Source organism: Triturus cristatus, chromosome 8, assembly GCF_964204655.1.
Source record: "Triturus cristatus chromosome 8, aTriCri1.1, whole genome shotgun sequence".
Classification (NCBI taxonomy): domain Eukaryota; kingdom Metazoa; phylum Chordata; class Amphibia; order Caudata; family Salamandridae; genus Triturus; species Triturus cristatus.
This window is the reverse complement of record NC_140591.1, coordinates 56,441,259-56,457,469: the sequence shown is the minus strand read 5'-3', so window position 1 is coordinate 56,457,469 and position 16,211 is coordinate 56,441,259. Positions and strand designations below refer to the sequence as shown.

Below are 16,211 nucleotides of genomic sequence, written 5' to 3'. Positions count from 1 at the left end.
TCATCAAAGCTGATGGCAAGAGAGGTGGAAGCAAGTTTAGAAGGAGGACAGAAAGACAACTTTTTGTTGAAGTTATCATGTTGTTGATCAGTTGATAAAATATTTTGAGAAATAAAGAAAAAAAAACTAGAGCTGATTTCAAGAAATATTTTGCAAGAATGTAGGATCCCCTCGCACTGTGCTGAAAGTCAGGATTGAATCAGGTACCTTAAGCTCTTCAGTCTAACGATCTCCCAACTGAGATATTTCAGCCAACAAGTCCCTGTGGCCTCCTGATGTATTATTAATAATTGTAGACGATACATACAGAACCTGGTCACTCTATTTTCGTTTATAGTTATGTGTTAAAGTGTCCAGTATCATTCAGCAGGTAACTTGGTCTGATGAGTGAATATCCTTTTTAGGGGACAAGGTAAGTAGAATTTTTTTTTCTAAACTCTGAATTGACTTATACTCTGAAACACAGACCTATATGGCCAGGGTGTACAAGCTATGTCATCTGACTACTGACAGTTTTGTATAAGGGGAATTGGAGGCTGATGCAGGCAAAGCTTTACTTTAAAATAAAGCAAGAAGTTGCAAATAAATGAGGCATAGTTGAATACAAGAGAGGTGGAAGCAAGTTTGAAAGGAAGACAGAAAGTAAATAATATGTTGAATTGATTGTGTTGTTGATCAGCTTGATGAAAGGTTTTGATAAAGAAGAGCGTTGATTTAACTCCAAACAGCTTTTGTGACATGAAAAGCATAAGTTGAAATTGTGCCGAAACCCGGGATTGAACCAGGGACCTTTAGATCTTCAGTCTAACGCTCCCCCAACTGAGCTATTTCGGCCTGCTGGTAGTTTGGGTCTTCATCCTTTCTTTTAAACTTTCCAAGAAAATAGATGCTCAACCTCATGCTAGAGCTATGTTTTAAGATGTCCTGTATCATTCATCAGTTAACGGGTGCAATAGGTAAATAGCATTTTTCGGATCCAGGTTAGGTAGCTTTTTTTTTTACTCTGAATGGACTAGCACCATATTACACAGAGGTATTTGGCCTGAGTAGGTAAGCTATGTCATCTGAATACTGAAATCTGTGTTCAAGGAGAAGTGGAAGCTGATGCAGACAAGAGTTTACTTTACAAAAAAGCATGAAATAGGAAACATTTGTAGTCGAAGCTGAATGCAAGAGAGGTGGAAGCAAATTTAGAAGGAGGACAGAAAGACAATTCTATGTTGAATTGATCATGTTGTCGATCAGTTGATCAAATATTTTGATAAATAAAGAAAGAAAAACTTGAGCTGATACCAAGAAATATTTTGTGAGAAGCAAGAAACCTCTCAGACTTTTCCGAAACCCAGCATTGAACAAGGGACTTTTAGATTTTCAATCTAACACTCTCCCAACTGAGCTATTTCATCCAGCTGGCCATTTTGGCTTTCTGTTGTATTTTTGATAATTGTTAAAGATAAATGCAGACCCTGGTCATTCTATCTGCATGTGCAGTTATGTGTTAAATTGTCCAATATTATTCAGCAGCTAAATTGGTCTGATGGGTGAATTTCCTTTTTAGGAGCCAAGTTAGTTAGAAGATGTTTGTAAACTATGAATGGACTTATACTCAGACACACAGACCTATATGGCGAGGGTAGGCAAACTAGGTCATCTGACTACTAACAGTTTTGTATAAGGGGAACTCGAGGCTGATGCAGGCAACGCTTTACTTTCAATTAAAGGAAGAATTGGCAAATAAAGCAGGTAAAGTTGAATACAAGAGAGGTGGAAGCAAGTTTGACAGAAAGACAGAATGTAAAAAATATGTTGAAATGGTTGTCTTATCGATCAGCTTGATAAAAGGTTTTGATCATTATAAACAACGTCAATATGAGTTGACTCCAAATAGCATTTGTGGCATGCAAAGCAGAAGTTCAAAATGTGCCTAAACCCAGGATTGAACCAAGGACCTTTAGATCTTCAGTCTACTGCTCTCCCAACTGAGCTATTTCATCCAGCTGGCAATTTTGGCTTTCTGTTGTATTTTTTATAATTGTTAAAGATAAATGCAGAACCTGGTCACTCTATCTGCATGTACAGTTATGTGTTAAATTGTCCAGTATTATTCAGTAGCTAAATTGGTCTGATGGGTGAATTTCCTTTTTAGGAGCCAAGTTAGTTAGATGATGTTTGTAAACTATGAATGGACTTATACTCAGAAACACAGACCTATATGGCGAGGGTCGGCAAGCTAGGTCATCTGACTACTAACAGTTTTGTATAAGGGGAACTGGAGGCTGATGCAGGCAAAGCTTTACTTTCAATTAAAGGAAGAATTGGGAAATAAAGGAGGCAAAGTTGAATACAAGAGAGGTGGAAGCAAGTTTGAATGAAAGACAGAAAGTAAATAATATGTTGAATTAATTGTATTGTCGATTATCTTGATAAAAGGTTTTGATCATTATAAACAAAGTCAATATGAGTTGACTCAAAATAGTCTTTGTGGCATGCAAAGCAGAAGTTCAAAATGTGCTGAAACCCGGGATAGAACCAGGGACCTTTAGATCTTCAGTCTAACGCTCTCCCAACTGAGCTATTTCAGCCTGCCAGCAGCTATAGTATTCAGCCTCTTTTTTTGAACAATCCCAGAACAGAGATGCAGAACCTGGATTTTCAATCTGAGGTTAGAGCTGTGTTTTAATGTGTCCTGGATTGTTCAGCAGCTAACTGGTGAAATGGGTGAGTAGCGTTTTTGGGATAAATGTTAGGTCGTTTTTCTTTTAAAACTCTGAGTGGACCAGCACTGTATTACACAGACGTATGTCGCCTGAGTAGGTAAGCTATGTCATCTCAATACTGACAACTTTGTTCAAGGAGAAGTGAAAGCTGATGCAGACAAGAGTTTACTTTGAAAAAAGTATAAAATGGGATAAATTCGTCATCAAAGCTGATGGCAAGAGAGGTGGAAGCAAGTTTAGAAGGAGGACAGAAAGACAACTTTTTGTTGAAGTTATCATGTTGTTGATCAGTTGATAAAATATTTTGAGAAATAAAGAAAAAAAAACTAGAGCTGATTTCAAGAAATATTTTGCAAGAATGTAGGATCCCCTCGCACTGTGCTGAAAGTCAGGATTGAATCAGGTACCTTAAGCTCTTCAGTCTAACGATCTCCCAACTGAGATATTTCAGCCAACAAGTCCCTGTGGCCTCCTGATGTATTATTAATAATTGTAGACGATACATACAGAACCTGGTCACTCTATTTTCGTTTATAGTTATGTGTTAAAGTGTCCAGTATCATTCAGCAGGTAACTTGGTCTGATGAGTGAATATCCTTTTTAGGGGACAAGGTAAGTAGAATTTTTTTTTCTAAACTCTGAATTGACTTATACTCTGAAACACAGACCTATATGGCCAGGGTGTACAAGCTATGTCATCTGACTACTGACAGTTTTGTATAAGGGGAATTGGAGGCTGATGCAGGCAAAGCTTTACTTTAAAATAAAGCAAGAAGTTGCAAATAAATGAGGCATAGTTGAATACAAGAGAGGTGGAAGCAAGTTTGAAAGGAAGACAGAAAGTAAATAATATGTTGAATTGATTGTGTTGTTGATCAGCTTGATGAAAGGTTTTGATAAAGAAGAGCGTTGATTTAACTCCAAACAGCTTTTGTGACATGAAAAGCATAAGTTGAAATTGTGCCGAAACCCGGGATTGAACCAGGGACCTTTAGATCTTCAGTCTAACGCTCCCCCAACTGAGCTATTTCGGCCTGCTGGTAGTTTGGGTCTTCATCCTTTCTTTTAAACTTTCCAAGAAAATAGATGCTCAACCTCATGCTAGAGCTATGTTTTAAGATGTCCTGTATCATTCATCAGTTAACGGGTGCAATAGGTAAATAGCATTTTTCGGATCCAGGTTAGGTAGCTTTTTTTTTTACTCTGAATGGACTAGCACCATATTACACAGAGGTATTTGGCCTGAGTAGGTAAGCTATGTCATCTGAATACTGAAATCTGTGTTCAAGGAGAAGTGGAAGCTGATGCAGACAAGAGTTTACTTTACAAAAAAGCATGAAATAGGAAACATTTGTAGTCGAAGCTGAATGCAAGAGAGGTGGAAGCAAATTTAGAAGGAGGACAGAAAGACAATTCTATGTTGAATTGATCATGTTGTCGATCAGTTGATCAAATATTTTGATAAATAAAGAAAGAAAAACTTGAGCTGATACCAAGAAATATTTTGTGAGAAGCAAGAAACCTCTCAGACTTTTCCGAAACCCAGCATTGAACAAGGGACTTTTAGATTTTCAATCTAACACTCTCCCAACTGAGCTATTTCATCCAGCTGGCCATTTTGGCTTTCTGTTGTATTTTTGATAATTGTTAAAGATAAATGCAGACCCTGGTCATTCTATCTGCATGTGCAGTTATGTGTTAAATTGTCCAATATTATTCAGCAGCTAAATTGGTCTGATGGGTGAATTTCCTTTTTAGGAGCCAAGTTAGTTAGAAGATGTTTGTAAACTATGAATGGACTTATACTCAGACACACAGACCTATATGGCGAGGGTAGGCAAACTAGGTCATCTGACTACTAACAGTTTTGTATAAGGGGAACTCGAGGCTGATGCAGGCAAAGCTTTACTTTCAATTAAAGGAAGAATTGGCAAATAAAGCAGGTAAAGTTGAATACAAGAGAGGTGGAAGCAAGTTTGACAGAAAGACAGAATGTAAAAAATATGTTGAAATGGTTGTCTTATCGATCAGCTTGATAAAAGGTTTTGATCATTATAAACAACGTCAATATGAGTTGACTCCAAATAGCATTTGTGGCATGCAAAGCAGAAGTTCAAAATGTGCCTAAACCCGGGATTGAACCAGGGACCTTTAGATCTTCAGTCTACTGCTCTCCCAACTGAGCTATTTCATCCAGCTGGCATTTTTGGCTTTCTGTTGTATTTTTTATAATTGTTAAAGATAAATGCAGAACCTGGTCACTCTATCTGCATGTGCAGTTATGTGTTAAATTGTCCAGTATTATTCAGTAGCTAAATTGGTCTGATGGGTGAATTTCCTTTTTAGGAGCCAAGTTAGTTAGATGATGTTTGTAAACTATGAATGGACTTATACTCAGAAACACAGACCTATATGGCGAGGGTCGGCAAGCTAGGTCATCTGACTACTAACAGTTTTGTATAAGGGGAACTGGAGGCTGATGCAGGCAAAGCTTTACTTTCAATTAAAGGAAGAATTGGGAAATAAAGGAGGCAAAGTTGAATACAAGAGAGGTGGAAGCAAGTTTGAAAGAAAGACAGAAAGTAAATAATATGTTGAATTAATTGTATTGTCGATTATCTTGATAAAAGGTTTTGATCATTATGAACAAAGTCAATATGAGTTGACTCAAAATAGTCTTTGTGGCATGCAAAGCAGAAGTTCAAAATGTGCCAAAACCCGGGATCGAACCAGGGACCTTTAGATCTTCAGTCTAACGCTCTCCCAACTGAGCTATTTCGGCCTGCCAGCAGCTATAGTATTCAGCCTCTTTTTTTGAACAATCCCAGAACAGAGATGCAGAACCTGGATTTTCAATCTGAGGTTCGAGCTGTGTTTTAATGTGTCCTGCATTTTTCAGCAACTAACTGGTGAAATGGGTGAGTAGCGTTTTTGGGATAAATGTTAGGTCGTTTTTCTTTTAAAACTCTAAGTGGACCAGCACTGTATTACACAGACGTATGTCGCCTGAGTAGGTAAGCTATGTCATCTCAATACTGACAACTTTGTTCAAGGAGAAGTGAAAGCTGATGCAGACAAGAGTTTACTTTGAAAAAAGTATAAAACGGGATAAATTCGTCATCAAAGCTGATGGCAAGAGTGGTGGAAGCAAGTTTAGAAGGAGGACAGAAAGACAACTTTTTGTTGAAATTATCATGTTGTTGATCAGTTGATAAAATATTTTGAGAAATAAAGAAAAAAAAAACTAGAGCTGATTTCAAGAAATATTTTGCAAGAATGTAGGATCCCCTCGCACTGTGCTGAAAGTCAGGATTGAATCAGGTACCTTAAGCTCTTCAGTCTAACGATCTCCCAACTGAGATATTTCAGCCAACAAGTCCCTGTGGCCTCCTGATGTATTATTAATAATTGTACACAATACATACAGAACCTGGTCATTCTATTTTCGTTTATAGTTATGTGTTAAAGTGTCCAGTATCATTCAGCAGGTAACTTGGTCTGATGAGTGAATATCCTTTTTAGGGCACAATGTAGGTAGAATTTTTTTTTCTAAACTCTGAATTGACTTATACTCTGAACCACAGACCTATATGGCCAGGGTGTACAAGCTATGTCATCTGACTACTGACAGTTTTGTATAAGGGGAATTGGAGGCTGATGCAGGCAAAGCTTTACTTTAAAATAAAGCAAGAAGTTGCAAATAAATGAGGCATAGTTGAATACAAGAGAGGTGGAAGCAAGTTTGAAAGGAAGACAGAAAGTAAATAATATGTTGAATTGATTGTGTTGTTGATCAGATTCATAAAAGGTTTTGATAAAGAAGAGCGTTGATTTAACTCCAAACAGCTTTTGTGACATGAAAAGCAGAAGTTGAAATTGTGCCGAAACCCGGGATTGAACCAGGGACCTTTAGATCTTCAGTCTAACGCTCTCCCAAATGAGCTATTTCAGCCTGCTGGTAGTTTGGGTCTTCATCCTTTCTTTTAAACTTCCCAAGAAAATAGATGCTCCACCTCATGCTAGAGCTATGTTTTAAGATGTCCTGTATCATTCATCAGTTAACGGGTGCAATAGGTAAATAGCATTTTTCGGATCCAGGTTAGGTAGCTTTTTTTTTTACTCTGAATGGACTAGCACCATATTACACAGAGGTATTTGGCCTGAGTAGGTAAGCTATGTCATCTGAATACTGAAATCTGTGTTCAAGGAGAAGTGGAAGCTGATGCAGACAAGAGTTTACTTTACAAAAAAGCATGAAATAGGAAACCTTTGTAGTCGAAGCTGAATGCAAGAGAGGTGGAAGCAAATTTAGAAGGAGGACAGAAAGACAATTCTATGTTGAATTGATCATGTTGTCGATCAGTTGATCAAATATTTTGATAAATAAAGAAAGAAAAACTTGAGCTGATACCAAGAAATATTTTGTGAGAAGCAAGAAACCTCTCAGACTTTTCCGAAACCCAGCATTGAACAAGGGACTTTTAGATTTTCAATCTAACACTCTCCCAACTGAGCTATTTCATCCAGCTGGCCATTTTGGCTTTCTGTTGTATTTTTGATAATTGTTAAAGATAAATGCAGACCCTGGTCATTCTATCTGCATGTGCAGTTATGTGTTAAATTGTCCAATATTATTCAGCAGCTAAATTGGTCTGATGGGTGAATTTCCTTTTTAGGAGCCAAGTTAGTTAGAAGATGTTTGTAAACTATGAATGGACTCATACTCAGACACACAGACCTATATGGCGAGGGTAGGCAAACTAGGTCATCTGACTACTAACAGTTTTGTATAAGGGGAACTCGAGGCTGATGCAGGCAAAGCTTTACTTTCAATTAAAGGAAGAATTGGCAAATAAAGCAGGTAAAGTTGAATACAAGAGAGGTGGAAGCAAGTTTGACAGAAAGACAGAATGTAAAAAATATGTTGAAATGGTTGTCTTATCGATCAGCTTGATAAAAGGTTTTGATCATTATAAACAACGTCAATATGAGTTGACTCCAAATAGCATTTGTGGCATGCAAAGCAGAAGTTCAAAATGTGCCTACACCCGGGATTGAACCAGGGACCTTTAGATCTTCAGTCTACTGCTCTCCCAACTGAGCTATTTCATCCAGCTGGCATTTTTGGCTTTCTGTTGTATTTTTTATAATTGTTAAAGATAAATGCAGAACCTGGTCACTCTATCTGCATGTGCAGTTATGTGTTAAATTGTCCAGTATTATTCAGTAGCTAAATTGGTCTGATGGGTGAATTTCCTTTTTAGGAGCCAAGTTGGTTAGATGATGTTTGTAAACTATGAATGGACTTATACTCAGAAACACAGACCTATATGGCGAGGGTCGGCAAGCTAGGTCATCTGACTACTAATAGTTTTGTATAAGGGGAACTGGAGGCTGATGCAGGCAAAGCTTTACTTTCAATTAAAGGAAGAATTGGGAAATAAAGGAGGCAAAGTTGAATACAAGAGAGGTGGAAGCAAGTTTGAAAGAAAGACAGAAAGTAAATAATATGTTGAATTAATTGTATTGTCGATTATCTTGATAAAAGGTTTTGATCATTAAACAAAGTCAATATGAGTTGACTCAAAATAGTCTTTGTGGCATGCAAAGCAGAAGTTCAAAATGTGCCGAAACCCGGGATCGAACCAGGGACCTTTAGATCTTCAGTCTAACGCTCTCCCAACTGAGCTATTTCGGCCTGCCAGCAGCTATAGTATTCAGCCTCTTTTTTTGAACAATCCCAGAACAGAGATGCAGAACCTGGATTTTCAATCTGAGGTTAGAGCTGTGTCCTGCATTGTTCAGCAGCTAACTGGTGAAATGGGTGAGTAGCGTTTTTGGGATAAATGTTAGGTCGTTTTTCTTTTAAAACTCTGAGTGGACCAGCACTGTATTACACAGACGTATGTCGCCTGAGTAGGTAAGCTATGTCATCTCAATACTGACAACTTTGTTCAAGGAGAAGTGAAAGCTGATGCAGACAAGAGTTTACTTTGAAAAAAGTATAAAATGGGATAAATTCGTCATCAAAGCTGATGGCAAGAGAGGTGGAAGCAAGTTTAGAAGGACAGAAAGACAACTTTTTGTTGAAGTTATCATGTTGTTGATCAGTTGATAAAATATTTTGAGAAATAAAGAAAAAAAAACTAGAGCTGATTTCAAGAAATATTTTGCAAGAATGTAGGATCCCCTCGCACTGTGCTGAAAGTCAGGATTGAATCAGGTACCTTAAGCTCTTCAGTCTAACGATCTCCCAACTGAGATATTTCAGCCAACAAGTCCCTGTGGCCTCCTGATGTATTATTAATAATTGTAGACGATACATACAGAACCTGGTCATTCTATTTTCGTTTATAGTTATGTGTTAAAGTGTCCAGTATCATTCAGCAGGTAACTTGGTCTGATGAGTGAATATCCTTTTTAGGGGACAAGGTAAGTAGAATTTTTTTTTCTAAACTCTGAATTGACTTATACTCTGAAACACAGACCTATATGGCCAGGGTGTACAAGCTATGTCATCTGACTACTGACAGTTTTGTATAAGGGGAATTGGAGGCTGATGCAGGCAAAGCTTTACTTTAAAATAAAGCAAGAAGTTGCAAATAAATGAGGCATAGTTGAATACAAGAGAGGTGGAAGCAAGTTTGAAAGGAAGACAGAAAGTAAATAATATGTTGAATTGATTGTGTTGTTGATCAGATTGATGAAAGGTTTTGATAAAGAAGAGCGTTGATTTAACTCCAAACTGCTTTTGTGACATGAAAAGCAGATGTTGAAATTGTGCCGAAACCCGGGATTGAACCAGGGACCTTTAGATCTTCAGTCTAACGCTCTCCCAACTGAGCTATTTCGGCCTGCTGGTAGTTTGGGTCTTCATCCTTTCTTTTAAACTTTCCAAGAAAATAGATGCTCAACCTCATGCTAGAGCTATGTTTTAAGATGTACTGTATCATTCATCAGTTAACGGGTGCAATAGGTAAATAGCATTTTTCGGATCCAGGTTAGGTAGCTTTTTTTTTTACTCTGAATGGACTAGCACCATATTACACAGAGGTATTTGGCCTGAGTAGGTAAGCTATGTCATCTGAATACTGAAATCTGTGTCAAGGAGAAAAGGAAGCTGATGCAGACAAGAGTTTACTTTACAAAAAAGCATGAAATAGGAAACATTTGTAGTCGAAGCTGAATGCAAGAGAGGTGGAAGCAAATTTAGAAGGAGGACAGAAAGACAATTCTATGTTGAATTGATCATGTTGTCGATCAGTTGATCAAATATTTTGATAAATAAAGAAAGAAAAACTTGAGCTGATACCAAGAAATATTTTGTGAGAAGCAAGAAACCTCTCAGACTTTTCCGAAACCCAGCATTGAACAAGGGACTTTTAGATTTTCAATCTAACACTCTCCCAACTGAGCTATTTCATCCAGCTGGCCATTTTGGCTTTCTGTTGTATTTTTGATAATTGTTAAAGATAAATGCAGACCCTGGTCATTCTATCTGCATGTGCAGTTATGTGTTAAATTGTCCAATATTATTCAGCAGCTAAATTGGTCTGATGGGTGAATTTCCTTTTTAGGAGACAAGTTAGTTAGAAGATGTTTGTAAACTATGAATGGACTTATACTCAGACACACAGACCTATATGGTGAGGGTAGGCAAACTAGGTCATCTGACTACTAACAGTTTTGTATAAGGGGAACTCGAGGCTGATGCAGGCAAAGCTTTACTTTCAATTAAAGGAAGAATTGGCAAATAAAGCAGGTAAAGTTGAATACAAGAGAGGTGGAAGCAAGTTTGACAGAAAGACAGAATGTAAAAAATATGTTGAAATGTTTGTCTTATCGATCAGGTTGATAAAAGGTTTTGATCATTATAAACAACGTCAATATGAGTTGACTCCAAATAGCATTTGTGGCATGCAAAGCAGAAGTTCAAAATGTGCCTAAACCCGGGATTGAACCAGGGACCTTTAGATCTTCAGTCTACTGCTCTCCCAACTGAGCTATTTCACCCAGCTGGCAATTTTGGCTTTCTGTTGTATTTTTTATAATTGTTAAAGATAAATGCAGAACCTGGTCACTCTATCTGCATGTGCAGTTATGTGTTAAATTGTCCAGTATTATTCAGTAGCTAAATTGGTCTGATGGGTGAATTTCCTTTTTAGGAGCCAAGTTAGTTAGATGATGTTTGTAAACTATGAATGGACTTATACTCAGAAACACAGACCTATATGGCGAGGGTCGGCAAGCTAGGTCATCTGACTACTAACAGTTTTGTATAAGGGGAACTGGAGGCTGATGCAGGCAAAGCTTTACTTTCAATTAAAGGAAGAATTGGGAAATAAAGGAGGCAAAGTTGAATACGAGAGGTGGAAGCAAGGTTGAAAGAAAGACAGAAAGTAAATAATATGTTGAATTAATTGTATTGTCGATTATCTTGATAAAAGGTTTTGATCATTATAAACAAAGTCAATATGAGTTGACTCAAAATAGTCTTTGTGGCATGCAAAGCAGAAGTTCAAAATGTGCCGAAACCCGGGATCGAACCAGGGACCTTTAGATCTTCAGTCTAACGCTCTCCCAACTGAGCTACTTCGGCCAGCCAGCAGCTATAGTATTCAGCCTCTTTTTTTGAACAATCCCAGAACAGAGATGCAGAACCTGGATTTTCAATCTGAGGTTAGAGCTGTGTTTTAATGTGTCCTGCATTGTTCAGCAGCTAACTGGTGAAATGGGTGAGTAGCGTTTTTGGGATAAATGTTAGGTCGTTTTTCTTTTAAAACTCTAAGTGGACCAGCACTGTATTACACAGACGTATGTCGCCTGAGTAGGTAAGCTATGTCATCTCAATACTGACAAGTTTGTTCAAGGAGAAGTGAAAGCTGATGCAGACAAGAGTTTACTTTGAAAAAAGTATAAAATGGGATAAATTCGTCATCAAAGCTGATGGCAAGAGTGGTGGAAGCAAGTTTAGAAGGAGGACAGAAAGACAACTTTTTGTTGAAGTTATCATGTTGTTGATCAGTTGATAAAATATTTTGAGAAATAAAGAAAAAAAAACTAGAGCTGATTTCAAGAAATATTTTGCAAGAATGTAGGATCCCCTCGCACTGTGCTGAAAGTCAGGATTGAATCAGGTACCTTAAGCTCTTCAGTCTAACGATCTCCCAACTGAGATATTTCAGCCAACAAGTCCCTGTGGCCTCCTGATGTATTATTAATAATTGTAGACGATACATACAGAACCTGGTCATTCTATTTTCGTTTATAGTTATGTGTTAAAGTGTCCAGTATCATTCAGCAGGTAACTTGGTCTGATGAGTGAATATCCTTTTTAGGGGACAATGTAGGTAGAATTTTTTTTTCTAAACTCTGAATTGACTTATACTCTGAAACACAGACCTATATGGCCAGGGTGTACCAGCTATGTCATCTGACTACTGACAGTTTTGTATAAGGGGAATTGGAGGCTGATGCAGGCAAAGCTTTACTTTAAAATAAAGCAAGAAGTTGCAAATAAATGAGGCATGGTTGAATACAAGAGAGGTGGAAGCAAGTTTGAAAGGAAGACAGAAAGTAAAGAATATGTTGAATTGATTGTGTTGTTGATCAGAATGATAAAAGGTTTTGATAAAGAAGAGCGTTGATTTAACTCCAAACAGCTTTTGTGACATGAAAAGCAGAAGTTGAAATTGTGCCGAAACCCGGGATTGAACCAGGGACCATTAGATCTTCAATCTTACGCTCTCCCAACTGAGCTATTTCAGCCTGCTGGTAGTTTGGGTCTTCATCCCTTCTTTTAAACTTCCTAAGAAAATAGATGCTCAACCTCATGCTAGAGCTATGTTTTAAGATGTCCTGTATCATTCATCAGTTAACGGGTGCAATAGGTAAATAGCATTTTTCGGATCCAGGTTAGGTAGCTTTTTTTTTACTCTAAATGGACTAGCACCATATTACACAGAGGTATTTGGCCTGAGTAGGTAAGCTATGTCATCTGAATACTGAAATCTGTGTTCAAGGAGAAGTGGAAGCTGATGCAGACAAGAGTTTACTTTACAAAAAAGCATGAAATAGGAAACATTTGTAGTCGAAGCTGAATGCAAGAGAGGTGGAAGCAAATTTAGAAGGAGGACAGAAAGACAATTCTATGTTGAATTGATCATGTTGTGGATCAGTTGATCAAAATTTTTGATAAATAAAGAAAGAAAAACTTGAGCTGATACCAAGAAATATTTTGTGAGAAGCAAGAAACCTCTTAGACTTTTCCGAAACCCAGCATTGAACAAGGGACTTTTAGATTTTCAATCTAACACTCTCCCAACTGAGCTATTTCATCCAGCTGGCCATTTTGGCTTTCTGTTGTATTTTTGATAATTGTTAAAGATAAATGCAGACCCTGGTCATTCTATCTGCATGTGCAGTTATGTGTTAAATTGTCCAATATTATTCAGCAGCTAAATTGGTCTGATGGGTGAATTTCCTTTTTAGGAGCCAAGTTAGTTAGAAGATGTTTGTAAACTATGAATGGACTTATACTCAGACACACAGACCTATATGGCGAGGGTAGGCAAACTAGGTCATCTGACTACTAACAGTTTTGTATACGGGGAACTCGAGGCTGATGCAGGCAACGCTTTACTTTCAATTAAAGGAAGAATTGGCAAATAAAGCAGGTAAAGTTGAATACAAGAGAGGTGGAAGCAAGTTTGACAGAAAGACAGAATGTAAAAAATATGTTGAAATGGTTGTCTTATCGATCAGCTTGATAAAAGGTTTTGATCATTATAAACAACGTCAATATGAGTTGACTCCAAATAGCATTTGTGGCATGCAAAGCAGAAGTTCAAAATGTGCCTAAACCCAGGATTGAACCAGGGACCTTTAGATCTTCAGTCTACTGCTCTCCCAACTGAGCTATTTCATCCAGCTGGCAATTTTGGCTTTCTGTTGTAGTTTTTTATAATTGTTAAAGATAAATGCAGAACCTGGTCACTCTATCTGCATGTACAGTTATGTGTTAAATTGTCCAGTATTATTCAGTAGCTAAATTGGTCTGATGGGTGAATTTCCTTTTTAGGAGCCAAGTTAGTTAGATGATGTTTGTAAACTATGAATGGACTTATACTCAGAAACACAGACCTATATGGCGAGGGTCGGCAAGCTAGGTCATCTGACTACTAACAGTTTTGTATAAGGGGAACTGGAGGCTGATGCAGGCAAAGCTTTACTTTCAATTAAAGGAAGAATTGGGAAATAAAGGAGGCAAAGTTGAATACAAGAGAGGTGGAAGCAAGTTTGAATGAAAGACAGAAAGTAAATAATATGTTGAATTAATTGTATTGTCGATTATCTTGATAAAAGGTTTTGATCATTATAAACAAAGTCAATATGAGTTGACTCAAAATAGTCTTTGTGGCATGCAAAGCAGAAGATCAAAATGTCCAGAAACCCAGGATAGAACCAGGGACCTTTAGATCTTCAGTCTAACGCTCTCCCAACTGAGCTATTTCAGCCTGCCAGCAGCTATAGTATTCAGCCTCTTTTTTTGAACAATCCCAGAACAGAGATGCAGAACCTGGATTTTCAATCTGAGGTTAGAGCTGTGTTTTAATGTGTCCTGCATTGTTCAGCAGCTAACTGGTGAAATGGGTGAGTAGCGTTTTTGGGATAAATGTTAGGTCGTTTTTCTTTTAAAACTCTGAGTGGACCAGCACTGTATTACACAGACATATGTCGCCTGAGTAGGTAAGCTATGTCATCTCAATACTGACAACTTTGTTCAAGGAGAAGTGAAAGCTGATGCAGACAAGAGTTTACTTTGAAAAAAGTATAAAATGGGATAAATTCGTCATCAAAGCTGATGGCAAGAGTGGTGGAAGCAAGTTTAGAAGGAGGACAGAAAGACAACTTTTTGTTGAAGTTATCATGTTGTTGATCAGTTGATAAAATATTTTGAGAAATAAAGAAAAAAAAAACTAGAGCTGATTTCAAGAAATATTTTGCAAGAATGTAGGATCCCCTCGCACTGTGCTGAAAGTCAGGATTGAATCAGGTACCTTAAGCTCTTCAGTCTAACGATCTCCCAACTGAGATATTTCAGCCAACAAGTCCCTGTGGCCTCCTGATGTATTATTAATAATTGTAGACGATACATACAGAACCTGGTCATTCTATTTTCGTTTATAGTTATGTGTTAAAGTGTCCAGTATCATTCAGCAGGTAACTTGGTCTGATGAGTGAATATCCTTTTTAGGGCACAATGTAGGTAGAATTTTTTTTTCTAAACTCTGAATTGACTTATACTCTGAACCACAGACCTATATGGCCAGGGTGTACAAGCTATGTCATCTGACTACTGACAGTTTTGTATAAGGGGAATTGGAGGCTGATGCAGGCAAAGCTTTACTTTAAAATAAAGCAAGAAGTTGCAAATAAATGAGGCATAGTTGAATACAAGAGAGGTGGAAGCAAGTTTGAAAGGAAGACAGAAAGTAAAGAATATGTTGAATTGATTGTGTTGTTGATCAGAATGATAAAAGGTTTTGATAAAGAAGAGCGTTGATTTAACTCCAAACAGCTTTTGTGACATGAAAAGCAGAAGTTGAAATTGTGCCGAAACCCGGGATTGAACCAGGGACCTTTAGATCTTCAGTCTAACGCTCTCCCAAATGAGCTATTTCGGCCTGCTGGTAGTTTGGGTCTTCATCCTTTCTTTTAAACTTCCCAAGAAAATAGATGCTCAACCGCATGCTAGAGCTATGTTTTAAGATGTCCTGTATCATTCATCCGTTAACGGGTGCAATAGGTAAATAGCATTTTTCGGATCCAGGTTAGGTAGCTTTTTTTTTTACTCTGAATGGACTAGCACCATATTACACAGAGGTATTTGGCCTGAGTAGGTAAGCTATGTCATCTGAATACTGAAATCTGTGTTCAAGGAGAAGTGGAAGCTGATGCAGACAAGAGTTTACTTTACAAAAAAGCATGAAATAGGAAACATTTGTAGTCGAAGCTGAATGCAAGAGAGGTGGAAGCAAATTTAGAAGGAGGACAGAAAGACAATTCTATGTTGAATTGATCATGTTGTCGATCAGTTGATCAAATATTTTGATAAATAAAGAAAGAAAAACTTGAGCTGATACCAAGAAATATTTTGTGAGAAGCAAGAAACCTCTCAGACTTTTCCAAAACCCAGCATTGAACAAGGGACTTTTAGATTTTCAATCTAACACTCTCCCAACTGAGCTATTTCATCCAGCTGGCCATTTTGGCTTTCTGTTGTATTTTTGATAATTGTTAAAGATAAATGCAGACCCTGGTCATTCTATCTGCATGTGCAGTTATGTGTTAAATTGTCCAATATTATTCAGCAGCTAAATTGGTCTGATGGGTGAATTTCCTTTTTAGGAGCCAAGTTAGTTAGAAGATGTTTGTAAACTATGAATGGACTTATACTCAGACACACAGACCTATATGGCGAGGGTAGGCAAA

The 16,211-nt window shown here is 37.6% G+C and overlaps 4 non-coding genes across 4 annotated transcripts; all 4 read right to left on the bottom strand.

Annotated features, from left to right (window-relative positions):
• Positions 1–5,426: 5,426 nt before the first annotated feature.
• Positions 5,427–5,499, bottom strand: TRNAF-GAA (transfer RNA phenylalanine (anticodon GAA)). The gene has a single exon. It is a non-coding gene; the product is annotated as a tRNA-Phe (tRNA).
• A 2,843-nt stretch (positions 5,500–8,342) lies between these two features.
• TRNAF-GAA (transfer RNA phenylalanine (anticodon GAA)) lies at positions 8,343–8,415 on the bottom strand. The gene has a single exon. It is a non-coding gene; the product is annotated as a tRNA-Phe (tRNA).
• Positions 8,416–9,498: 1,083 nt separating this feature from the next.
• On the bottom strand, positions 9,499–9,571 carry TRNAF-GAA (transfer RNA phenylalanine (anticodon GAA)). The gene has a single exon. It is a non-coding gene; the product is annotated as a tRNA-Phe (tRNA).
• Positions 9,572–11,243: 1,672 nt separating this feature from the next.
• TRNAF-GAA (transfer RNA phenylalanine (anticodon GAA)) lies at positions 11,244–11,316 on the bottom strand. Its single transcript has one exon. It is a non-coding gene; the product is annotated as a tRNA-Phe (tRNA).
• Between the last annotated feature and the right edge of the window lie 4,895 nt (positions 11,317–16,211).